Genomic DNA, 12,995 nt, shown 5'->3' with positions numbered 1-12,995 from the left:
CCCAAAAGTTGTTTATTACTGATCTAATACTCATATTCTTCCATAAAATTTCAGAAAACTACACATATGCTTTCATGGAAAAACCCTAAACTCTCCACCATTTTGCAAGATAGTCCCCTCATTTGAAAGTTCATGTTTCAAGGGGTCCAAAAATGTAAAAATCATCAACAGAAAATATATAAATCACTCGTGAGAGGAACAAGTTGCTGAAATTTTGAAGCTCAAAATCCCCAAAAATGACTGTTTCAGTGGAGAGAAATAGTGAAAAAGGATGATATCATCTTTCTTTTATTTTATTTCATTTTGGTCAAAATAAATCACCAAACTTCACCTAATTCTTGACTATTTTAATTTCTTGTCCCATGGCCGGCCATCACCTATTTAATGGCCTAATTTCACTTTAAAGACCCCCAATTTATGATACATGGAAAATTTGACACCCTTAGCTATCAATTTAAGACTTTTGCACTTTATGCGATTTAGTCCTTTTTCACAATTGGGCTCACAAATGTTAAAATTAACTCACCAAAATTTTTATGCACTAATATAAACATGCTATAACATCTAAATAATTATAAAATAATTTATTCGACTCCAGATTTGTGGTCTCGAGACCACTATTATGACTAGGCCCTAAATCGGGCTGTTACATTTCTCCCCTTTAAGGATTTCGTCCCCAAAAATCTTACCGGCGAATAAGTTTGGGTACTGATATCTCATAGTCTCCTCGGGTTCCCATGTGGCTTCCTCAACTCCATGTCTCTGCCACAAAACTTGCATGAGAACTATGCTCTTATTCCTCTACTGTTTGACTTCTCGAGCCAAAATCTTGACCTGCTCTTCCCCATAAGTCATGTCCAGATGAATCTCAACCTCTGTTGGCGCGATCACATTCGAAGGGTCTGATATATATTGGCGTAGCATGGACACATGAAACACGTCGTGAATCTTTTCCAATTCTGGTGGAAAAGGTAATCGATAGGAAATCGTCCCTACTCTCTCGGTAACCTCATAAGGTCCTAAGAAATGAGGACTCAACTTGCCTCTTCTACCAAATCTGAGAACTTTTCTCCATGGGGATACTTTCAAAAACACTCGATCACCAACTTGATATTCGATCTCTTTCTATTTCAAATCCGCGTAGGATTTCTGCCTATCCGAGATGGCCTTCAAACAATCATGAATCACTTTAACTTTCTCTTCAGTCTCCTTGACTAAATCGACCTTGTAAATCCGACTCTCTCTAAGCTCTCTCCAATATAAGGGCGTTCGACATTTTTGCCCATATAAAGCCTCATAAGGCGCCATCTTCACGCTTGACTGATAACTATTGTTGTAGGTGAATTCAACCAATGGTAAGTACCTTTCTCAACTACCTTGAAACTCGAGGACACAGCACCGTAACATGTCTTCTAAAATCTGAATCACTCTTTTTGACTGGCTATCGGTTTGCTGGTGAAATGTCGTACTAAAACTCAACTTTGTACCCAAAGCTTCTTGCAACTTCTTCCAAAACCTCGAGGTAAACCTTGAATCTCTATCTGAAATAATAAATAAGGGTACCCTGTGAAGTCTCAGTATCTCCAAAACATACAAATCAGCCAATTTCTCAAGGAAGTAGTTGGTATGCCCCGGTATAAAATGTGTCGACTTGGTGAGTCCATCAACCACAATCCACATGACATCTTTCTTCTTTGGGGTTACTGGCAAACTCATCACAAAGTCCATAGTAATCCGGTCCCACTTCAACTCAAGAGCCATGATAGGCTAAAGTAAACTGGAAGGTACTTGTGTTCTCAGCCTTCACTTTTTGAAAAACTAGACATTTAGAAACGAACTCAAAAATGTCTCTTTTCATCCCCGACCACGAGTACATTTTCTTCAAGTTGTTATACATTTTTACGCTACCTGGATGGATAGATAAGCAACCACTATGCATCTCACGTAAAATCTTCTTATTAAGCTCATTATCCTTGGGTACACAAACTCTATCTTGGAACATCAAGCATCCGTCGGTTCTAATTTGAAAATTTGATTCAACACCCAACTCACACTGAGTTCTCTTGGCTTGCAATTCACTGTCATTATTCTGAGCTTTGCAAAACTCTTGTAGGAACAACGGTCTAGCTCTCAAATCCACCAGAATCGAACGATCATCAGTCACAGACAACTGAGCATTCATAACCCTTAAGGCGAACAATGATTTCCTACTCAAACCATCGGCGACCACATTCGCCTTTCCCAGATGATAGTCGATAACTAACTCATAATTCTTTATCAACTCTAGCGACCTTCGTTGCCGTAGATTCAACTCCTTCTAAGCCATCAAATACTTTAGACTTTTATGGTTAGTGAGTACCCGACATCTCTCACCATACAAAAGATGCCTCTAAATTTTCAACGCGAACACTATAACTGCTAGCTCCAAATCATGGGTCGGGTAATTTCTCTCGTGTGGATTTAGTTGTCTCAAGGCATAGGCTATTACCTTGCCTTCTTGCATGAGCATGCACCCTAACCCATTCAAGGATGCATCACTATACACCACAAACTCTTTCCCGGGTTCCGGTTCACTAAAATTGGAGCTTTGGTCAACAAAGCCTTTAGTTTCTCAAAACTCCGCTGGCACTTATCAGTCCATTTGAACTTGACATCCTTTTGTAACAACCTTGTCATCGGAGTAGCTATCATAGAAAATCCATATACAAATATTCTGTAGTACCCAGCCAAACCCAAAAAGCTTTGAACCTCTGTCTCATTCCTCGGTGGTTTCCACTCAACAATGGCCGAGAGCTTACTTGGGTCCACTCTGATTCCATCTCTCGACACGATGTATCCTAGGAATCCAACTTCTTTAAGCTAGAATTCACTCTTACTGAACTTGGCATATAACTGCTTATCTCTCAAGGTTTGTAAAACCGTTCTCAAATGCTCCGCATGTTCACTATCATCACGTGAGTAAATCAGTATGTCGTCGATAAAGACCACTACGAACTTATCCAAATACGACCAGAAAATGCGGTTCATCAAATCCATAAACACTGCAGGGGTATTTGTTAAACCAAAGGGCATAACAAGAAACTCGTAGTGCCCATACCTCGTCCTAAACGCGATTTTTGGTACATCTTGTTCCTTAACCCTTAGTTGGTAGTACCTAGACCTTAAGTCGATGTTAGAAAGCATAGTAGCTCCCTTCAACTGATCGAACAAATCATCTATCCTTGGCAAGGGATACTTATTCTTCATAGTTACCTTATTGAGCTACTTGTAGTCTATACATAACCTTATCGACCTGTCTTTCTTCTTTACAAAAAGTACCGGAGCTCCCCACGGGGAAAAACTCGGTCTTGCGAAACCCTTGTTAGTTAAATCTTGTAGTTGAACTTTCAACTCCTTCAACTTTGTAGGAGCCATCTTATACGAAGCAATTGAGATGGGTGTCGTATCGAGGACTAACTCGATTCCAAATTCAATTTCCTTCACGGGAGGCAATCTGGCCAATTTCTCTGGAAATATGTCCGTGAACTCATATACCATTGGCACTGACTCGATCTTCAATTCAGATGCTTGAGAATTAAATACAAGGGTGAGGTAAGCCTCCCACCCTTTTCTTAAATATCTCTCTGCCGTCATAGACGATATCACTTCAGACAATCCACCTAATTTACCTGGTTCAACCTGAAGAACATTCCCGTCTTCACATTTCAGCTCAATAACTTTTCGTCTACAATCTATTACAACCCTATGAAAAGTCAACTAAAAAAAATCCCAAGGATTACATCAAATTCATTAAATGATAATAACATCAAGTTAGCCGCAAAACGATGACCTCTAATTGTCAAACGGAAATTTCTACATATTTTGTCAACTAACACATGCTTGCCTTATGGATTTGACACTTTTGCTACAAATTCTGTAAACTCAATTGGCTTTTTCATACTGGGCACTAATTTTATGCAAATATAAGAATGGGTAGACCCCGGATCAATTAAAGCAACAACAGAAATATCATGGATAGAAAAGGTACCCGTGATCACATCGGGAGATTCTGCCTCTTCACGGGCACATATGGCATAAGTGCTTGCAGGCGCATGGCCTTCAAACCTCGCAGCTGAATCTCTAGGGGCACCTTTACTGTTAGTTCCACTGGCTGGGTTCTTTTGTAGTCTACCCCTCGAGAGAGCACTACTCGCCCTCATCTCTGGCTTTTTCTCTTTCTCATCTAATTCAGGGCAGTTTTGGATGAAGTAGTCTAGTGATCCACATTTGAAGCAACCGCTTTCTTTTGGTCGGCATTCACTAAAATGGCGTCTACCACATTGTGAACAATCCGGCCTATTTGGCCGAGCACTATTGACACTTGTGATAGAAGTGGTCTGAGCTTTAGAAGCCATTTTCTGCTTGTTCTTGCTCTTATTCGAGAACCCCACTGACGCGTTGGATCGGGTAGGAAACTCTTTTAATTTCTTAGATGAGGTCCACTATAATTTACCCATCTGTCTTTTCCTTGAGTCTCGGGACTCAATATCAGTTTTTCTCTTCTCTTTGGCCAATTCCTCGACCTTCCATGCTCTCTCCACAAGCACCACAAATTCCCCCAATTCTAAGATGCCAACTAATAATCGGATGTCTTCATTCAATCCATCATCAAATCTCTTGCACATGATGGCTTCGGTAGACATGCACTCCCTAGCATATTTACTGAGCCTCACGAACTCACATTCATACTCTGTTACTGTCCTACGGCCTTGCTTCAGCTTTAAAAACTTTTTACTTTTCTGGTCCATAAACCTCTGGCTAATGTACTTCTTCCGGAACTCCTCCTGGAAGAACTCCCATGTAATCCTTTCCTTTGGTACAATCGACACAAGGGTGTTCCATTATTGATAAGCAGAGTCTCGTAGGACTGACACTGCACACTTCACGCACTCCTCAGGCATGCACGATAACTCATCAAATACTCTAAAGGTATTTTCTAACCAAAATTCTGCTCTCTCCAGGTCATCATCAATCTTAGCCCGAAATTCCTCAGCCCCTTGTTTTCATATCTTATCTACTAGGGGCTTCTCTCTCCTAACCAAATCCACTCCTTGCGAAGCTACAGGGGCATACTGAGGAATCGGAGGAGGTGGAGGAGGTGGAGTATTCAGATTTGAACGAATGAAGTTTGAATATCACACGTCCATCATATGGAGGTAAGCTTTTCTAGCTCCTCCGCCCTGACTCATAGTCATGGGCCCACTATCAACTGGCCCAGTCCCTTCAATGGGATCCGGTGCATTACTTTCCACGTCATCTGCTGTAGCTATGTTAAGATCTATTTGTTATATGCATAAACACAATTTATCTTGTCAGGAGTCATCACACTATCAATAAACAGTTATGACATGTATAGCTAGACTCGTACTCACGCTAGGTTAGTCCTAGAACTTACTAAACCATGCTTTGATATCACTAAATGTAACGCTCCATACCCGTATCCTACGCCCAGATGGAGTGCGGGGCATTACCTAACTTAAACTCGTGCTTATGAACAATTTTGAGTCTCTAAGACTTGGACAAATTTAAAACTTTCTCAAGCTTATCAACACGTCCTTAATATGGGCCTACAAGGCCCGAAACACACATCAGAAATCATTCAAAAATAACTCAGGTTCTTTAGTCAACTTTAGAAAAATGACACTTGACACAAGGACACACGCCCGTGTGGGAGGGGCAACACGCTCGTGTGACTAATTTGACATGGTCGTGCTGTTGGCCCGTGTGGCTAACACGGCGTAGGCAATACAGGGACACGCCAATGTCCGACACCCGTGTGGAATTAATTCCAAATTCATACCGATAGGGGTTTTCACACGGCCTGTCACACGTCTGTGTCCCTGGCCCGTGTCCTTCACACGACCATGACACGCCCGTGTCCGAGCCCGTGTACAAAAACCTGGGCATTCTGTTTCTGATGTCAGCATTTTTTAAGTGTCACACAGCCAAGGCAGAGGCCCATGTGCTAGGCCGTGCCCTTCGCAGGGCTGAGACACACGGCCGTGTCTCTGCCCGTGTGTTTATTATCATGCATACTGACTTACAAAATTTACGTACAAGGGACACATGGCCAGGCAACACGCTCATGGGGCTGGTCGTATGTCACACTCATTAGCTTAAACTGCATCTTTCACTGTTGAACTATTTGGAACTTTACCGGATATTTGACAAGCCTCAAACATGAGGTAGGGTACCGATGCCATATCCTAGATATGGTCTTACACTGACTATCATCTCGTAGCCGATGCATGTCCCAGACATGTCTTATACTAGCTTACGTCTCGAGGCCGATGCATGTCCCAAACGTGTTTTACACTAGCACTTGTCTCGATGCATATGCCATGTCCCAGACATTGTCTTACACAGGCTTTCATAATGTGCCCGATGCATGTCCCAGGCACGTCTTACAGTAGCTCACAATAACCCATATGTCATGGCATGAATATCCGATTTATTTCCTAGGTTCAAACGGGAACTCTACTATCTCTATTATCATCATACTTTCTCAATTCCAAAATCAAGCAATTCATGCTATATTAATTCAAATGCAAATCAACACACACATTAGCAATGTAGTTGTATTATTTACATACAACTTACCTTGGTTACAAAATATGGTGTCAAGTCGGTCTAATCAATTTGCTTGGCTTTCCCCCGGTCTGAGTTTGAAGTTTGAATTTCTTGATCTATAATAACAAAAATTCACAAATTTAATCATTTTATTAATCTAGGCACTCAAAATCTCTACTTGGGCAAAATGACTATTTTGCCTCTAGACTTGTAAAATAACCATTTTACCCTTAGGTTTGAAAATCTATTTTTATCAAATTTCCTCCTATCAAAAGCCTAGCCGAACCCTTAATACTCTTATAGCAATCCAAAATTTCCACTATCTCACCCATTTATCAACAAATTTCCAACTTATGCCAAATAGTCCCTATTAGGGTTTTCATGAAGAAACCCTTCACAAAAGTTGTTTATTACACATCTAATACTCATATTCTTCCATAAAATTTCAGAAAACTACACATATGCTTTCATAGGAAAAACCTAAGCTCTCCACCATTTTGCAAGATAGTCCCCTCATTTGAAAGTTCATGCTTTAAGGGGTCCAAAAATGTAAAAATCATTAACAAAAAGTATGTAAATCACTTACTTGTAAGAGGAACAAGTTTCGACAATTTTGAAGCTCAAAACCTACAAAAATGGCTGAATTTTTTGTGGAGAGAAATAGTAAAAAATGATGATATCATCTTTCTTTTATTTTATTTCATTTTGGTCAAAATAAATCACCAAACTTCACCTAATGCTTGACTATTTTAATTTCTTGTCCCATGGCCGGCCATCACCTATTAAATGGCCTAATTTCACTTTAAAGACCCCTAATTTATGATACATGGAACATTTGACACCCTTAGCTATCAATTTAAGACTTTTTCACTTTATGCGATTTAGTCCTTTTTCACAATTGTGCGCACAAACGTCAAAATTAACTCACCAAAATTTTTATGCACTAATACAAACATGCTATAACATCTAAATAATTATAAAATAGTTTATTTGACTCCAAATTTGTGGTCCCGAGACCACTATTCTGACTAGGCCCTAAATTGGGCTATTACAGTATAAGATCTCATCAATCTTGTTTCTAGCTACACATTTCCTGATTATATTATCTGCACATTGTTTAAACAAAAACTTCTCCCAGAAATAATACCTACTATCATGAAGGAATTTCTTCCTTTGTTGGTACATCATTCTAAGAGGCATTATTCCACATGTTAAATAATTTAAAAAATCGACAAACCAAGGAGTTTCATGGATTTGATTTACCTTGAAGATATGTTCATTTGGGAAATTTTCGTTGATAGGAACAAGTGAATGAATTACTTCATTTTGTTCCAACCTCGACAGATAATCAACTACTTGATTTTGAACTCCCTTTATGTCTTGGATCTCAAGATCAAATTTTTGGAGCAAAAATATCCATTGAATTAACCTCGATTTAGCATCTTTTTTAGTAAGTATTTGATGGTTGCATGATCAGTAAACACTGTGACTTTTATGCCTATTGGATATGAACTGAACTTGTCAAAAGTAAAAATTATAACAAAGAGTTCTTTTTCAGTTACCGTATAGTTAAGTTGGGCTCTTGTCCAAGTTCTACTTGCATGGTAGATCAGATGGAACACTTTGTTCCTTCTTTGACCCATCACAACTCCCAAAACAAAATCGCTTGTGTCACACATCAACTAAAAAAGAGAGTTCCAATTTAGTGTAAGGATTATTGGAGCTGAATTAACCAACTTTCCAATTCTTCAAATGCTTTCAAGCATGCTTTGTTAAACTCAAAAGTTGTGTCTTTTTTCTAATAAAATGCACAATGCTTGAAAATTTTTGAAAAATCTTTGATAAACCTTTGGTAAAAATTGGCATGGCCTAAGAAACTTCTCACTCCTTTCACACTAATTGGAAGTGGTAACTTTTAAATTGCATCCTCTTGCTTTATCGACTTTGATCTCTCTTCTGGAAATTGTGTCCTAAGGCAATCCATTTCGTAACCATAAAGTGACATTTCTCATAGTTAAGGGCAAGATTTGTCTCCTCACATCTCATTAGTACCTTACCCAAATTACTCAAACAAACATCATATGAATTACCAAAAATAGAAAAATCATTCATGAATACCTCAACAAAATTTTCAACCATATCAATAAATATTGCCGTCATGCATCGTTGAAATGTTGTAAGTGCATTATACAAACCAAAAGGCATTCGCTTAAAAGAAAATGTACCGTACGGGCAAGTAAAAGTTGTTTTGTGTTGGCCTTTTGGGGCTACAACTATTTGGTTATATCCTGAACATCCTTCTAAGAAAAAATAATATTCATTACCTACCAGTCGCTCCAACATCTGATCCATAAAAGGTAGTGAAAAATGATTCTTTCAAGTGACCTTGTTCAATTTTCCGTAGTCTATATAGATTCTCCAACCTGTGACTGTCCTCATCAAGATTAACTCGTTACGTTCATTATCTACAAATGTGATTCTACCTTTCTTTGGTACAAACTGTACCAGACTTACCCATGAACTATTTGAAATGGGGTAAATAATTCTTGCATCTAACCATTTGATAACTTCCTTTCGAACTACCTCTTTCATTATTGGATTGATTCTTCTTTGCCCATCAATTCTAGCTTACTTGCCCTCCTCTAAGATAATCTTTTGCATACAAAAGGATGGGCTTATTCCTCGAATATCAACTATGGTCCAGTCGATCGCCTTTTTAAATTTCTTTAAGACTTTGGTTAATAGCTCCTCTTGGCGTTTTGTTAGTTCTGCTGAAATAATCACGGGTAAAGTAGAATAATACCTAAATAAATTTATTTCAAATGAGAGGGAAATACCTTAAGTTTGAGTTTGGACGATTCCTCGATTGACAACTTAGGTTGTGTGTATTCCTTAGCTTCTAACTCTAATTGTTCAAATTGTGTTGGTTGAACATAGTCCATTGAATTGGCTTCCATTAAAGCTATATTTTTCTTACCTTGTTCATCATCTAATAGCTTAGACCCTAAGGTGTTTTCTAATGAGTCTTCTACATGATTGCTTTCCATTCCGTAGAAACTAAGGTTTCTGGTTCCTTCATTACTGAACATTCTTCCACTGGATCAGGGAATTTCATTGGGTTTAAGAACATTAAATGTTACCTGATCATCTTGAACTCTTATTGTGAGTTTACCTTTCTACACGTCTATTAATGTTCTTTCCATTTCTAGGAAAGGTCTCCTCAGGATGATTGACGCTTCCTTATTTGCTTCAAAATCTAAAACAATAAAATAACAGGTAAAATAAACTTATCTACACATACCAAAATATCCTTGATCTTTCCTTTTGGGTATGCCAAAGATCGATCCGCTAGTTGGAGTGTCACAATTGTGGGTATTACTTTACCTATGCCCAACGTCTGAAAAATAGACTTTGGCATCAAGTTGATGCTTGCTCCTATGTCACATAAAGTTTTACCACAATAAGATTCTCTAATATTACAAGGTATAATAAAGCTTCTAGGGTCCATTTTCAAAGGTAGCTTCAATTGTAGGAACAAACTACACTCCCCCGTTAATGCTACAGTCTAGAACTCACTAAGCCTTTTCTTCTTAAACAGAATGTCCGTCATGAGCTTGACATAGTTAGACATTTGTTCTAAGGCTTCTACCAATGGGATATTGATGTGAACTACTTTAGAACTTCCAAAAACTTCTTGAATTTCAGCTCTTGCTTCTGTTGCTTGAGTTTTTGTGGATACGGAGGTGATGGAACTTTGGATTGGACTAGACAGTTTTTTTAAGGAATTGTATTTGCATCTAAAAAAGGTGTTAGCTTATCAAAATTTACTAGTTTAAATTTTACCTCTTCAGAGTTTGCAAGATCTGGCTTTTCTGGTGTAGGAATTTCAACTATGGGTTGATTTTCCTTTTCCTTGGCAAGTTCCTCTTTAAGCTCAACTATCTTGGGTTCCAAAGTCTTCCCACTTCGTAAAGCAACTACTTTACAATGTTCCTTACCCAAATTCCTTGAAATTTTCGTCACTTGGTAAGGCTCCTTACAGTCTATTACAAAGCTCTGTAGCTAACTGACCCATTTGGTTCTCCAAATTTTTCAATGTTGCTCCTTGGCTTTGGATTAATGTGTTAGTGTTCTTCTTATCATGTACGCCTTCAACAAATTCTCCAAACTGTTGGATGGTTCAGCTTGTGGTCATTTCTAAACTTGTTGATTGAACCCTTGAGGTTGATTTGACTTATGCTGCATGTAGGTGGTGTTCGGTCCACTTCCTTGGTTACTCTAGGAAAAGTTTGGATTATTTCACCATGAAGAGTTATAGAAGTTGGACTGTGGTCTTTGTCCACATATATTGTGATGTTGATTTCCTACATAATAAACAGACTTGGGATTTGATGGACAATTATCAAACAAAAGTCTGTCCTTATAATATACATAGGAAATATTGTCGAATTGACTCAGTGTTTGAGCTACAACATTATTAAAACAACCATTAGTAGTAAACTATTTCAACATTGAAGAGATAGAAATACTTGAACTGAGAGTGAAGTGAGGGCATCTACTTCATACACTCCCGTTACTCGTCTTCTTGAAGCTGCTCGACTTGTTGGCCATTGATAGTTATTATTGGCTATTCTCTCGATGATTTCAAATGACTCATTATAAGACTTAGAAAGGAGAGCACCATTCATAGAAACATCTACTATCAACCTTATGTGTGCGTTGAAACCATTATAAAATGTCTCCAACTGGATGCAATGTGGAATCCCATTGTGAGAGTACTTGCGAAGTAACTCTTTGAATGTTTCTCATGCCTTATATAAGGTTTCGTCATCCATTTACTGGAAAGTGGTGATCTCATTCCGCAGCTTAGCATTTTTTCTAGGTGGGAAATTATTTACCAAAAAGGTGTTTGGCTAGCTCTTGCCATGTAGAAATTGAGCTAGGTGACAATGAATTAAGCCATACTCGTGCTTTATCTTGCTACAAATATGGAAACAAATTCAACCTCAATGCATATTCAATTACACCAGCTATCTTAACGGAATCACTCACCTCCATGAACAATCGAAGGTGAAAATATGGATTGTCTATGGGCATTCCATTAAACTGACCCACTATTTAAAGCATCTAGAACATTACAAGCTTCAATTCAAATTGCGATCTCCGGTGTCCTAATCCTCGAATTTAAATAATTAAAAAGTGGCATAGCGTATGCCTTTTGGCTCGATCCCTATCATCAACAATAAGGATTGGATTATAAGCATTAGCAGTTTTATTCCCTTGAACTCTATTTTGATTTTCAAGGTTCGTTTCTGCAGCTTGTTTTTGGGCTAGTCTTTTTCGTCTCATTCGTCTAATTGTCCACTCGATTTCAGGGTCTATAGGGAGTAAATCGATGATTTGATCTATGCTTAGAAAAACTTGAAAAGAAAATCACAAAAAAATAATTAAAGAAGAAAAAATAATCCAAAATGCAAGAAAAAATTTCATAAATAGTGATTAAATTAATAGTCCTCGGAAACGGTGCCAAAAACTTGGTTCGCGACAAAATTTGAAAGTGTATACAGTCGTAATCAAGTAATAAGTAAGTAAAAAAGTTATCATCTCCACAGGGATTGTATTTTTTAATCAATAATTGTAAAATTTAGAATTTACAAATTGGTTAAGGAAACACAAGATTTTGAAATTATGGATAAAGTTAAATTAATTAACTAAATGCAAATGAATTAACCTAAATGCAATAAAATGGTTTTAGCAGCAATATCACAAGTTTTAACAACAAAAAAATGAATAAGCTAGAACAATTACAATACTTGTCTCAATTCATTCTTCATCATGTTTAACAATGTTCTGGAAAAATCCCATGGCAATTTGATATTTCATTAACTTGGAATTTAATATAAGTTCTTTCGAAATATTATACTTAGAAAAACATGTATATTTCTATGTCCATATTTTACTAAGGATTCCTTAGAATTTATGTGAAGTAACATGGATGGATTAGGTCTGAAACAATTTAATCACATAAACCTAAATTTATGCAAGGTAATAGCGCTCTCTAGAGTTATTATGAACCTTTTATTTAATCGGATTAGGATCTAAATTAAGAATGCACCTTCCAATTATCATTTCCATTAATTGCCATCTGACTAGGATTGATCAACTAATTCTAATGCATCCAAACATATTTTAATGTATGAATAACATGAATGGTTTTAATTGGAAGCATGAATGAATGAGGCACAAAACATCAAAAACATAAATAAAATAAAATTAAATCAATTCATTACAATTATTCTAGCTAATACAAATTTAAGTCATCATTAATGGAAAAAAATTTAAACAATTTGCAAACATGTTTGAATAACTAAGAACAAAGTAAAGAG

At 37.5% G+C, this 12,995-nt stretch overlaps 1 non-coding gene across 1 annotated transcript; it reads left to right on the top strand.

Annotated features, from left to right (window-relative positions):
- Nucleotides 1–11,370: 11,370 nt before the first annotated feature.
- Nucleotides 11,371–11,477, top strand: LOC121205454 (small nucleolar RNA R71). The gene has a single exon (XR_005900531.1). It is a non-coding gene; the product is annotated as a small nucleolar RNA R71 (small nucleolar RNA).
- Nucleotides 11,478–12,995: the final 1,518 nt, after the last annotated feature.

Source organism: Gossypium hirsutum, chromosome A08, assembly GCF_007990345.1.
Source record: "Gossypium hirsutum isolate 1008001.06 chromosome A08, Gossypium_hirsutum_v2.1, whole genome shotgun sequence".
Classification (NCBI taxonomy): domain Eukaryota; kingdom Viridiplantae; phylum Streptophyta; class Magnoliopsida; order Malvales; family Malvaceae; genus Gossypium; species Gossypium hirsutum.
This window is presented reverse-complemented; position numbering and strand designations above follow the sequence as displayed.